Genomic DNA, 13,374 nt, shown 5'->3' with positions numbered 1-13,374 from the left:
AACAGTATCATTTTCCTTCAATTATTCTTTTGACAGGGAGAAGTAAATAATTAGAAAAATATGAAAAAAAAGTTTTATGAAAACATGTTATATACATGTGGTAGTTATAGTAATTTTGCTGCCAACAGTCCTTTTCAATTCCCTTTTCTTTGAAAACTTGGAAAATTTCCTCCATGCCATTATACAGTAAGGGTGGATGTTTCAATCATGGTGCTCCATTCTTCCTGGACAAAAACTGGGCACATTTCTCATTCTAGGCCAATCTTAATACTCCTGAAATATTGATCAATATTGTTCCAGAAAGGATACTTAAGACAAGTGGGACCCAGAAAAGTCTTTTGGAAGGTTAAATAAAATATCAGAACAAAGATTATTTATGTGTATGTATGTGTTCTCCTAAAATACTTATGATTACAAAGAAGGAATATAATTAATGTAAATTTATTTCCACAAGAACTTTTTATTATCACAGAGGCGATATTCATCAGGAAACAGAACCTAGTAAGAATGAAAAAAAGAGCTCTCCATCCCGGGTCACCGCAACCTCCACCACTTTCGGGCCTAGTAGCCTGAAGCAAAATAAATGAATAAATTAAAAGATGACAAAAAGCCCGAAAACGCTTTAAAATTTAAAAATAGCGAGAGAGAGAAAGAAAAAGAAAAAAAAAAAAAAACGAATCTTTGGAAAACGCGCGGGGAACTCACTTTCACAGGCTTCTGGCCTGCCAGCCCCGCCGCTGCACCTGGGAGTCTGTCGGTCCCCTTCCGTCGGTCCAGTGGTGAGCCGCCCGTGCGCCTGCGTCCACACGCCAACGCCTGGTTGCACCGCGTGGCAGCCCCGTGCCCGCCGCCCTCCGAGCGCCGGCCTCCACGCACTACATGTCCCCACTGCCCTTCGTCAGACCTGTGTGGGAAGCAGCTGCGCGCTCGGGCTGCCCAGGGTTTGCCGAGTCAGCACCAACAAATGGTTGGTTTCCCTCTTCCCCGGGCTGCTGTAATCTCAAACTGCCGGGAGCCTGAGGCCTATATTTATAGAGAAACGCACGTCCGGGAGGCTGCCGTGGGCACCGCTCAGGGTGGTGGGGACTGGGGAGATGAACGCTGCGGCCAGCATCTACCCCATGGCCTCCCTGTACGTGGGTGACCTGCACTCAGACATCACCAAGGCCATGCTGTACGAAAAGTTCAGTCCTGCGGGGCCTGTGCTGTCCATCCGGGTCTACCGCTATATGACAAACCGCTGCTCCCTGGGTTATGCCTACGTCAACTTCCAGCAGCCTGCCTTGGACACCATGAACTTTGATGTAATTAAGGGAAAGCCGATCCAAATCATGTGGTCTCAGAGGGATCCATCTCTGAGAAAGTCTGGTGTGGGAAACGTCTTCATCAAGAACCTGGACAAATCTATAGATGACAAGGCACTTTATGATACTTCTTCTGCTTTGGGGAACTTACTGTCCTGCAAGGTGGTGTGTGATGAAAACGGCTCTAAGGGTTATGCCTTTGTCCACTTTGAGACCCAGAAGGCTGCCGACAAGACCGTCGAGAAGATGAATGGCATGCTCCTCAGTGACCGCAACTTGTTTGTGGGCAGATTCAAGTCTAGAAAAGAGCGGGAAGCTGAACTTGGAGCCAAAGCCAAGGAATTCACCAATGTTTACATCAAAAACTTCGGGGAAAAAGTTGATGATGAAAATCTGAAAGAGCTATTTAGCCAGTTTGGTAAGACCCTAAGTGTCAAGGTGATGAGAGATCCCAGTGGGAAATCCAAAGGCTGTGGAAGAGATAAATGGAAAAGAAATAACTGGGAAGGTCATTTTCGTTGTCTGTGCACAAAAGAAAGTGGAGTGGCAGGCCGAGTTAAAGCGAAAATTTGAACAGCTGAAGCAGGAGAGGATTAGTCGCTATCAGGGGGTGAATCTCTACATTAAGAACTTGGATGAAACCATCGATGACGAGAAGTTAAGGAAAGAGTTTTCTCCTTTTGGATCAATGGCCAGTCCTAAGGTGATGCTGGAGGATGGGAGAAGCAAAGGATTTGGATTTGTCTGCTTCTCATCCCCTGAAGAGGCAACCAAAGCAGTCACAGAGATGAATGGATGCATGGTGGGCTCCAAACCACTGTATGTGACTCTGGCCCAGAGAAAGGAGGAGAGAAAGGCTCACCTGACCAACTAGGATATGCAGCAGGTGGCTGGGATGAAGGCACTGCCCGCCAATGCCATCTTAAATCAGTTCCTGCCTGCAGCTGGGGTCTACTTTGTGCGAGCAGTTCCACAGATTTAGGGAAGATCTCTGTGTTACACATCTAACCAGTTAGCACAGATGAGGCCTAATCCATGCTGGCAGCAAGGTGGGAGACCTCAAGGCTTCCAAGGAATGCCAAGTGCTATACACCAGTCTGGGCCTCATCCAGCTCTTCGCCATCTGGCTCCAACTGGTAATGCTCCAGCCTCTTGAGGCCTCCCTACTACCTCTCAGAGAGTAGGGTCTGAGTGCCCTGACTGCTTGGCTATGGACTTTGGTGGGGCTGCTACCACCCAGCAAGGGCTGACTGACAGCTGCCAGTCTGGAGGTGTTCCTAAACCTCTTACAGAACTTATCGTCTCATACCGCTGTTGCTGCCACTGCTCCTTGGACTGTTGCACCTTACAAATATGCCTCCAGCGTCCACAGTCCTCACCCTGCCATCCAGCCCCTGCAGGCACCCTAGCCTATGGTCCACTTTCAGGGGCAGGAGCCGCTGACTGCTTCCATGCTCGCCACAGCACGCACCTCCCCCGCCCCCACCCCGCCCCGGGAACAGAAGCAGATGCTGGGTGAACGTCTATCCCCACTCATCCAGACGATGCACTCGAACCTGGCTGGGAAGATAACTGGGGTGCTGCTGGAGATCGACAGCTCAGAGCTGCTGCACATGCTGGATTCCCCCGAGTCTCTCTGCTCCCAGGTGGATGAGGCTGTGGCGGTCCTTCAGGCTCATCATGCCAAGAAAGAAGCTGCTCAGAAAGTGGGCGTTGTTGCTGCTGCTACCTTTTAGACAAGGATGAACAGATTCAAAAGCCAAATAAACCCTCATGGAATTCAGCTCAAGGTTTGAAGACTTCCTAGCTTGTCCTATGGACCTCAACACCAAGAACCGCGTTTGCAAATTTAATAGCTCATTTTGTATCAAAAGGTCAATTATGAAGCACCTAGAATTTTTCAATTTAAAGAATGTATTCTCTGGGTTCTGCTATGGCTCAGACAGTGTTAGTTTTTCTTTTTTTTTTTCTATTGTGGGTTTTGATTTTTTTTCCCCAAGAAATTGGTTTTATTTGATGTGCCCAAGTCTTAAGTTTCTCAATAAAGAAAGAAATCTCCATTTAAAAAAAAAAGAGAATTTAAAAAAGAGAATGGAAATAATAATGAATGAGAAAGAGAGATAACTATTGGCATAATTTGAGCTCTTGGAATCAAATGTAACTGAAGCCAGATTTCTCCACCTACTTCCTAATTACTAGAATCAGTAAATTCCTCTTAAAACAAAATAATAGCACTATTGAATGTTAATGTAGCCGAATGTGAGCAGTAATCTTTCCCTGCTGTCTCAGATGTTTGCAGCCAGCCTAAAAGTAGAGGACAATGCTTTCAGTTCCAAATCCTCAGGTGAGGTTCTCATCTATTTTAAAGACTCCCTAAAAGATCCTTTAACTAATTCAGCCTGCTATCACCCTTTACCCTGAGGATATTTGAAAGAAGAAAAACAGTAAGTCTAATTGTCCATATCTTCCTATGGCTGAAATAGCACCAAACTTAACCCTATTGTTCAGACAAAAATCTAAAAGTTTTCCTTAGTTTCTCACTTCTCTTAACCTTTACTTCAAATCCTTTGGAAAGTCCAATGGCCGTACTTTTAAAATATATCTGTAATCCAACTAGTTGTTACCTTTTTTACTTGACAACCAGTCATTAACACCATTATCTCCTTCTCATGAAGAGGAAAAGTTAAAATTTTACATAACCTCCTACTCCTTTTGCCTATGTAACTCATCTTGCTCCTTGCAAAATCTGGATCATGTAGTCTCAGAAAGTGGGGACTCACAATACTAGGAACTGGAACTTATCTCACTAACCCTTGTCCTGCTCTTTGCAATCATCCAGCCCCTGCAAACCTGCTTAATCATGCCTGTCATGCATAAAAACTCTCTAACCCCGTTGTTGGGGCTCAGGGCTTGGAATGTCAACTCCTCCGGGCCTGCTGGCATAATAAACCTGAGTTCTCCAACTCTCCAAGTGTAGTGTTTGGTTTCTCGAGTACTGGTTTCTGCAACACTTCTGGAGGCTTCAGCGAGATGCCAACCTTGCCAGCCCCCTGAGTCATTGGACTGGTGGCTCGGTTGGGCTACAGTGAAGGAACCTCAAGATAAACAAGGAGGTGTGCCACCTGATAGTATTCTGGGTTCTCTTTCAGACTGGTGTTCTGACTCTCTGGATGGCTAAGCCCTGACCAGACTCATTGGAGGGACGGACCAACTCACTAGGAATGGCCACAGGTAAGGTCTTGGGGCCAGTTCTCAGTCAGGTCCTACCCCAGCAGGTAGAAGAGGAGACTGATCACCTCCTTGGAGCTCCCAGGAAGGGGGCAACAATTAAGGAAACCTGAGGGTTTGGGAGGAGGGAGGCATTATGATAGCCTATGAATGATTGTCACTGTGTGACTGATGATTGAACAGTGTGAGAGAAATTTTTTTTTTTTTTGGAAACTGCCAAAAATATTCATTTTGCATATGCAGTTAAAAACAACTAGGTTGTTAAAAGGCCTGCTTAAGGAAAAGTTTGAAGTTAACCCTTTCCATGTCCTTGAAATACACAGCCAACTTTGTCTGAGACCTCAGCCTTGTGCAAATTAGAACTTCAAGCAAAGAAAAAGAAAAAGGGGGTCAAAGAGATATTTTAAATCTCAAACAGAAAACTATAAGATCTCTGTCTGTCTGTCTGGATTTATGTATGCCTCAGTTTATGTCTTTTGCTTTTTATCTGATAATATTGTTGAAGTTGTGAATGAGTTCTAATTTAATTGGCCTAAAGAAAAGTAAGTGCTTACAAATCAAACACTTCTAAATACAAGAAAAATTAACCTTAATAAATTTCAGATTCATGTAAACTGGGATATATTCTATATTAAATATCTAGTATTAATGTTTGCTAATCTAATAAGGAAGTAGGATGTATATTTTTAATAAAGAAGATATAAAAATAAAATTACATTTTATAAAGGGAAAAGAAAGTAGATCTGACTTACAAGTGTGTGTTACAGAAAGTGATTAAAAGTTTGTGGAAAGTGGACACTGAAAAAAAGTTTTGTTCCTGGTTAGGGCTCGCCGGCTGCGATGGACCACCAAAAAGGGTGATCGAGAGGGGCTACCTACCCCTCACCTGAGGTCAGGGGCGGCGGCTGAGAGGAGCTACCCCACGCCCGAATTCAGAGGCTGCAGCTGGGAAGAGCTACCCCATGCCCGAGGTCAGGGGCAGTGGCCGAGAGGAGAAAACTCACGTTCAAGGAACTGTGGCTATGTGGGTGCAGGAGGACCCCTCATCCAAGGTAAGGAGCAGCGGCTATGCTTTGCTGGAGCAGCCGTGAAAAGATACCCCATGTCCAAGGTAAGAGAAACCCAAGAAAGACAGTAGGTGTTGCAAGAGGCATCAGAGGGCAGACACACAAACCATACTCACAGAAAACTAGTCAATCTAATCACACAGACCACAGCCTTGTCTAACTCAAAGAAATTAAGCCATGCCGTGTGGGGCCACCCAAGATGAGTGGGTCAGCGTGGAGAGGTCTGACAGAATGTGGTCCACTGGAGAAGGGAATGGCAAACCACTTCAGTATTCTTGCCTGGAGAACCCCATGAACAGTATGAAAAGGCAAAATGATAGGATACTGAAAGAGGAACTCTCCAGGTCAGTAGGTGCCCAATATGCTACTGGAGATCAGTGGAGAAATAACTCCAGAAAAAATGAAGGGATGGAGCAAAAGCAAAATAATACCCAGTTGTGAATGTGACTGGTGATAGAAGCAAAGTCCGATGCTACAAAGAGCAGTATTGCATAGGAACCTGGAATGTTAGGTCCATGAATCAAGGCAAATTGGAAGTGGTCAAACAGGAGATGGCAAGAGTGAAGGTCAACATTCTAGAAATCAGCAAACTAAGATGGACTGGAACGGGTGAATTTAACTCAGATGACCATTATATATACTACTGTGGGAAGGAATCCCTTAGAAGAAATGGAGCAGCCATCATAGTCAACAAAAGAGTCCGAAATGTAGTACTTGGATGTAATGTCATAAACGATAGAATGATCTCTGTTCATTTCCAAGGCAAACCATTCAATATCACGGTAATCCAAGTCTATGACCCAACCAGTAACGCTGAAGAAGCTGAAGTGAATGGTTCTATGAAGACTTACAAGGCCTTTTAAAACTAATACCAAAAAGAGATGTCCTTTTCTTTATAGGGGACTGGAATAGAAAAGTAGGAAGTCAAGAAACACCTGGGGTAACAGGCAAATTTGGCCTTGAAATATGGAATGAACCAGGGCAAGGCTAATAGAGTTTTTCCAAGATAATGCACTGGTCATAGCAAACACCCTTTTCCAACAACACAAGAGAAGACTCTACACATGGAAATCACCAGATGGTGAACACCAAAATCAGATTGATTATATTCTTTGCAGCCAAAAATGGAGGAACTCTATACAGTTAGCAAAAACAAGACTGGGAGCTGACTGTGGCTCAGAACATGAACTCCTTATTGCCAAATTCAGACTGAAATTGAAAAAGTAGGGAAAACCACTAGAACATTCAGGTATGACCTAAATCAAATTCCTTATGATTATACAGTGGAAGTGAGAGATAGCTTTTAGGGACTATATCTGATAGATAGAGTGCCTGATACTATGCAATGAGGTTCATGACATTGTACAGGAGAAAGGGATCAAGACCATCCCCATGGAAAAGAAATGCAAAAAAAGCAAAATGGCTATCTGGGGAGGCCTTACAAATAGCTGTAAAAAGAAGAGAATTGAAAAGCAAAGGAGAAAAGGAAAGATATTCCCATCTGAATTCAGAGTTTCAAAGAATAGCAAGGAGAGATAGCAATCCATGCAAAGAAATAGAGGAAAATGACAGAATGGGAAAGACTAGAGATGTCTTCAAGAAAATTAGAGATACCAAGGGAACATTTCATCCAAAGATGGGTTCGATAAAGGACAGAAATGGTAGGGACCTAACAGAAGCAGAAGATATTAAGAAGAGGTGGCAAGAAAACACAGAAGAACTGTACAAAAATGATCTTCACGACCAAGATAATCACGATGGTGTGATCACTCACCTAGAGCCAGACATCCTGGAATGTGAAGTCAAGGGGGCCTTAGGAAGCATCACTACAAACAAAGCTAGTGGAGGTGATGGAATTTCAGTGGAGGTATTTCAAATCCTGAAAGATAATGCTGTGAAAGTGCTGCACTCAATATGCCAGCAAATTTGGAAAACTCAGCTGTAGCCACAGGACTGGAAAAGGTCAGTTTTCATTCCAATCCCAAAGAAAGGCAATGGCCAAACAATGCTCAAACTACTGTACAATTGCACTCATCTCACACGCTAGTAAAGTAATGCTCAAAATTCTCCAAGCCAGGCTTCAGCAATACGTGAACCGTGAACTTCCAGATGTTCTAGCTCATGTTAGAAAGGGCAGTGGAACCAGAGATCAAATTGCCAACATCTGCTGGATCATGGAAAAAGCAAGAGAGTTCCAGAAAACCATTTATTTCTGCTTTATTGACTATGCCAAAGCCTTTGGCTGTGTGGAACACAATAAATTGTGGAAAATTCTGAAAGAGAGATGGGAATACCAGACCACCTGACCTGCCTCTTGAGAAACCTATATTCAGGTCAGGAAGCAACAGTTAGAACTGGACATGGAACAACAGACTGGTTCCAAATAGGAAAAGGAGTATGTCAAGGCTATATATTGTTACCCTGCTTATTTAACTTCTATGCAGAGGACATCATGAGAAACACTGGGCTGGAAGAAGCACAAGCTGGAATCAAGATTGCTGGGAGAAATATCAATAACCTCAGATATGCTGATGACACCACCCTTATGGCAGAAAATGAAGAGGAACTAAAAAGCCTCTTGATGAGGGTGAAAGAGGAGAGTGAAAGAGTTGGCTTAAAGCTCAACATTCAGAAAATGAAGATCATGGCATCTGGTCCCATCACTTCATGGCAAATAGATGGGGAAACAGTGGAAACAGTGTCAGACTTTATTTTTTTAGGCTCCAAGATCACTGCAGATGGTGATTGCAGCCATGAAATTAAAAGACACTTACTACTTGGAAGGAAAATTATGTCTGAGCCACCAGCGAACCCCTATGACCAACATAGATAACATATTAAAAAGCAGAGACATTACTTTGCCAACCAAGGTCCATCGAGTCAAGGCTATGGTTTTTCCAGTGTTCATGTATGGATGTGAGAGTTGGACTGTGAAGAAAGCTGAGCACTAAAGAATTGATGCTTTTTAACTGTGGTGTTGGAGAAGACTCTTGAGAGTCCCTTGGACTGCAAGGAAATCCACCCAGTCCATTCTAAAGGAAATCAGCCCTGGGTGTTCTTTGGAAAGACTGACGCTAAAGCTGAAACTCCAATACTTTGGCCACCTCATGCGAAGAGTTGACTCATTGGAAAAGACTCTGATGCTGGGAGGGATTGGGGGCAGGAGGAGAAGAGGACAACAGAGGATGAGATGGCTGGATGGCATCACCAACTCAATGGACATGAGTTTGGGTTAACTCTGGGAGTTGGTAATGGACAGGGAGGCCTGGTGTCCTGCAATTAATTCATCGGGTCACAAAGAGTTGGACACGACTGAACAACTGAAATGAACTGAACTGAATTGAAGACTGACTAAGTTTAAAATAAATTTAATTAAGTTTACCTAAATGAGTTCTAAGTAAGCTGGTGCAAAAACTTAAATTTAGCTTTTCTCTCTGCTAAGAGGATATACTTTCTTCCGATGTTGAGCTGTTTTTAATTATAGATTTAAGTTTCTTTACCTCTTAATTGATCTGTTCTATATTTACTTTTGAAATCTTTTGTTACCTTTGGCTAAGTAAAGGACTATTATTTCGCAGAGACTTATATGATCCTACCTGACTGAGTGTTATAAACTCTTTTGATATTTATCAACAAAAATTCCTAAATAACTTGACTTCTAACTAACTTTTTTATGCTTCAGAGGCCCCTGAGACATTCCAAAGAGCTATTAAGGTACCTGGGTTCATTGGATGTGTTAAATTACACGAGAAGTACTATTGAAGATACTTCTGATAAAGTATTGAAGTACTGATAAGTCTTTTCAGGTTATACTGTATGGTTGGTGTTACTAATATAGATATCCTAAAATTTTGTGAAATTCATATAAATCTGATATGCCCTGATAAAATATGGTCAAATATTATCCTAGTTATCATATTAAAGTGTTATGACCAGGTTTCTTTCTCAATTGCAATAGAATTAGGTTTTAACATGTCTTCTATGGTTTTACTCTCATGCCTTTAGAAGAATACTGCTAGTTCTTCAAAAATTATGGAAAAGACTTTCTAACATTAAGCAGAAAAACAAATTTTGTTTTTAACAGTAAGGTGGTACCAGACAGGGATTTGGTCTTCTCTCTGTTTAGAGAACAAAGTTTTTTTAGAATTCAGCTTTTGATAACAGATTATGAATTTTGTTGCCTCTAATTAATTTACATTGGTTTTTAAAATATTTTTGTTACTTTGGTTAAGTAAATAAACATTATTTAATATTCTGGTACAAATAGACGAAGCTCATTCTGCTTCTACAAAAAAATAACTCCTCACAGTTAGGCTTTTGCTACCCTGATGTTCTTAAAACATGGCAAAAGTCTACTCCTAAATCAAGAAATTAAAAATGGATAAACAACAGCTGAAAATCAAAGAGCCAGGGCTATGGGGAATCCAGGACAGCCACTTGGCTTTTCCCAGCTCCCTGATAGATCTCATTTTTATTTGATGGGTTAAAACCTTTCCTGGCTACAGTGTTAATGCCCTTACGATGAGTTCTCAAAAAAAAAAAAAAAAAAGAAAGAAAGAAACAAAAAGAAAAGAAATACTTATATTTCACTGAATATTAAGTTCTAGTTTTGTTAATTAGGGTCTCTGCTTACTAAGACTCACTTCTGAAATAGTTCTTGTTATGTTATATTGCTAAAATGTTTAATTAAGTTATTAAAAAGGACACTGTAAGATTGTTTCTAAAGCTTATCTCAGTAACCAGTCTTTGGATAAAGGTCAGATGCTCCATGATGTACAATCAGGAGATTAGCACTTGGCCATAATCATTTAACTGAGTCAGATGACCTGGGGTATATCAGACTATATACCCAATAAAAGTTCTTGACTTAAATTCTTGCTTGTGACCTTACAAATAACTGCTAGCTATATTATTTTCTATGTAGCTTGTTTCAGAAGATTATTTTTTACATTACCAAATGTGTGACTGAGCCTGTGATAAAATGCTGATATGCAGTTCCAAATGAGATCAATAATTGTAATAATGTAGCTCTAGATATAGGAAGAAGCAACGAAAGGAAATATTTTCCTAGACCAAGAGGCTGATAAGGTAGGTAAGGTCCAGAGATTTTTGCTACTTACAAAGCCTGGTCTAGTGACAACACATTGAGTGGCTTGTCAATGGAATCTTTGTTATACCTGGGAATGAGCCTTCCTAGCACTGTGGGACACAATGACCATGAAATGCACCCAAACATGGTCAAATATGTGGCTATGAAGGGGCCCTGCTGACTGAATTTTGGCCCTTGCCAGCTGCCTCTACAAAGATTAAATCATGACCACTACAAAATGCTGACCTTCAACACCCCCTTGAAAGGATTTCATGGTGGAAACAAAAAATAAGGCACTCTGTACTCTGGAGAAAAAAAAAAAAAAAAAAAAAAACACAGGCCTTCAGGTAGTCAGATGTTTTCAGGTGAAGATTTTTATGAGTCCCAATTCTTCCATCTTCTCATACCTAGAAAACCTAGTTCTCCTGGTTAGCCCCTCAGCAGCTTTTCTACATCTAATCTTTGGGCCATATATCTTTAACTTTCTTGTTAAGGTTGTTTCTCCAAATAGTAGTACGACAAGAATATCCCCCATCCGACACCCAGACAATGCTAAAACAAGCTGCTTTATCATTCTGTGGACTCTCATCTCCCTCTGTAAATACACCCTGAGGTCCTCAAGCTATTTTCCCTTTGAGATTTTATATGGGAGACCATTCCCAGTGGGGGAAAGAAAAAAGCTCGAAGGAGACCACCAACAACTAGCTGGCCTGGAGATGTCCCAGCACCTTCAGGCCCTGGAAAAGTCTTCAACCATATCGCCCGAAAACCTTAGAAAAGGACACCCATTCGTTTGGGCAATTGGGTTCATCCCTATCAGCCAGGAGATGAAGTATGGGTTAATGATTGGGAAAAAAAAACAAAAAACAAAAACAAAAAAAAAAAAAACACATCAGCCAGTTTGCACAGGCCCTCACACAGTCGTCCTGGCAAACCTTATTGCTGTTAGAGTTATAGCTATCATCCCTTGGATCCACCACACCAGAGTCAAGAAGGCAGAGACTTTCTGTGTTGAGGATACCTGGAAAGGAGTTTGGGACCCCACAAACCTCCTCAAGTTCTGGTTTCAAAGACAATGGCCATGATCCACAAAGGATTCAGCCCTGCTCTAGTCACTCCAGAAGCTGACTAGTCAATGCATGGCAGAAGCTTGAGGATTCTTAAGCCTTGCTCCAGCTACACTCTGGCAGCTGGTTGGTCAATGCACGTTGGAAGCTTGAGGATCTGGCTATCAAAACATCAATGGATTTCATTGTCAACCCTGGCCTCTATCCCTAGTCAGTATTATTGCTGTGCTCTTCACTACAGGACCAACTAGACTCTCTAGCTGAGGTGATTTTACAGAATAGGAGAGGGCTAGATCTACTGACAGCTAAAAAGGTAGGACTCTGCCTCTTCCTAAATGAAGAATGCTGCTTTTATGTAAACCAATAAGAAATAGGGAAATGGCTCAACAGCTAAGGGAACAAATAATTAAAAGGGACAGAAACTAGCTAATTCCTGGGGTAATTGGAAGAGTATCTAGAGCTGGGCATCATGGCTTCTCCCTTTTACAGGTCCTCTCTTTGTGTTCTTTGTGGCACTCTTGTTTGGCCCTTGTATTCTCAATGTTCGTAACTTCTCGAATTGAATCCATAAAGTTACAAATGGTAATAGTTTAATACAGTCCCCTAAATGATGGGGCGCTCTAAATGTCCTGCCAGAACATGAGATGATGCTTTCTATAATGAGTGATAGGAGCATCAAGAGGCGGGAATGAAGAGGAAAAGTTAAAATTTTACATAATCTCCTGCTCCTCCTGCCTCTGTAACTCAGTTTGCTCTTTGCAAAGTCTGGATCATGTAGGCTATATAGTCTCAGAAAGTGGGGACTCACAGTACTAGGAACTGGAACTTATCTCAGTAACCCTTGTCCTGCTCTTTCCAATCACCCAGACCCTGCAAACCTGTTTAATCATGCCTGTCTGTGCATAAAAACTCTGTAACCCCTTTGTTCAGGGCTCAGAGCTTAGTTGTTAACTCCTCTGGGCCCGCCAACATAATAAACCTGAATTCTCCAACTCTCCGAGTGTGCTGATTGGTTTCTGGAGTACTGGTTTCTGCAACACTTAGACAACTGAAAATGGCATCAGTTTTACTGTTTCCATTACTGTCATCATCACCCCTAAATCCCACCCCATCAATCTATTTTGCATACATTAATGAGAGTAATATTTTAGAGTTAGATGGTTTTATTCACAAAATCCAGTCTCCTTAGTCTACACATCCTTATAATCTGACCATCTCTAGCATTAACCTCTAACTCTTTCCCCCCTTATTTAGGATCCTGCAGCACAGGTCTTCTGGCATGCAAAAAATTTTATGCAGAATTTCATGTCCACTCAGAACTTCAGAATATGGGAATCAGGTCTTTGCAAGCACAATTAAGGTAAGGATAAAACAGAAATCATTCTGGATTATGCTGAGCCAGTAGAGTGTCAATATGATAGAGTAAAGGGTACACAGAGATATAAAGAAGATGGAAGCAGAGATTGGATTGATGTGTCTCAAAGCCAAGGAATATCAAGATTTTCTGAACATCACTACAAAGTAGGAGAGAGGCTTGGGATGGTTTCTCCCTTAGGGCTTCGAGAAGGAACTAACCGTGCTGACACTATAATCTCAAAATTTTGACTTGCTGAACTGTA

The 13,374-nt window shown here is 41.9% G+C and overlaps 1 pseudogene; it reads left to right on the top strand.

The window, feature by feature from the left end:
- Positions 1 to 1,094: 1,094 nt before the first annotated feature.
- On the top strand, positions 1,095 to 3,040 carry LOC138081797 (polyadenylate-binding protein 4-like; annotated as a pseudogene).
- Positions 3,041 to 13,374: the final 10,334 nt, after the last annotated feature.

Source organism: Capricornis sumatraensis, chromosome 7 (genome assembly GCF_032405125.1).
Source record: "Capricornis sumatraensis isolate serow.1 chromosome 7, serow.2, whole genome shotgun sequence".
NCBI lineage: Eukaryota > Metazoa > Chordata > Mammalia > Artiodactyla > Bovidae > Capricornis > Capricornis sumatraensis.
Note: the sequence above shows the minus strand (reverse complement) of the source record. Positions and strands in the feature narration are given on the sequence as shown.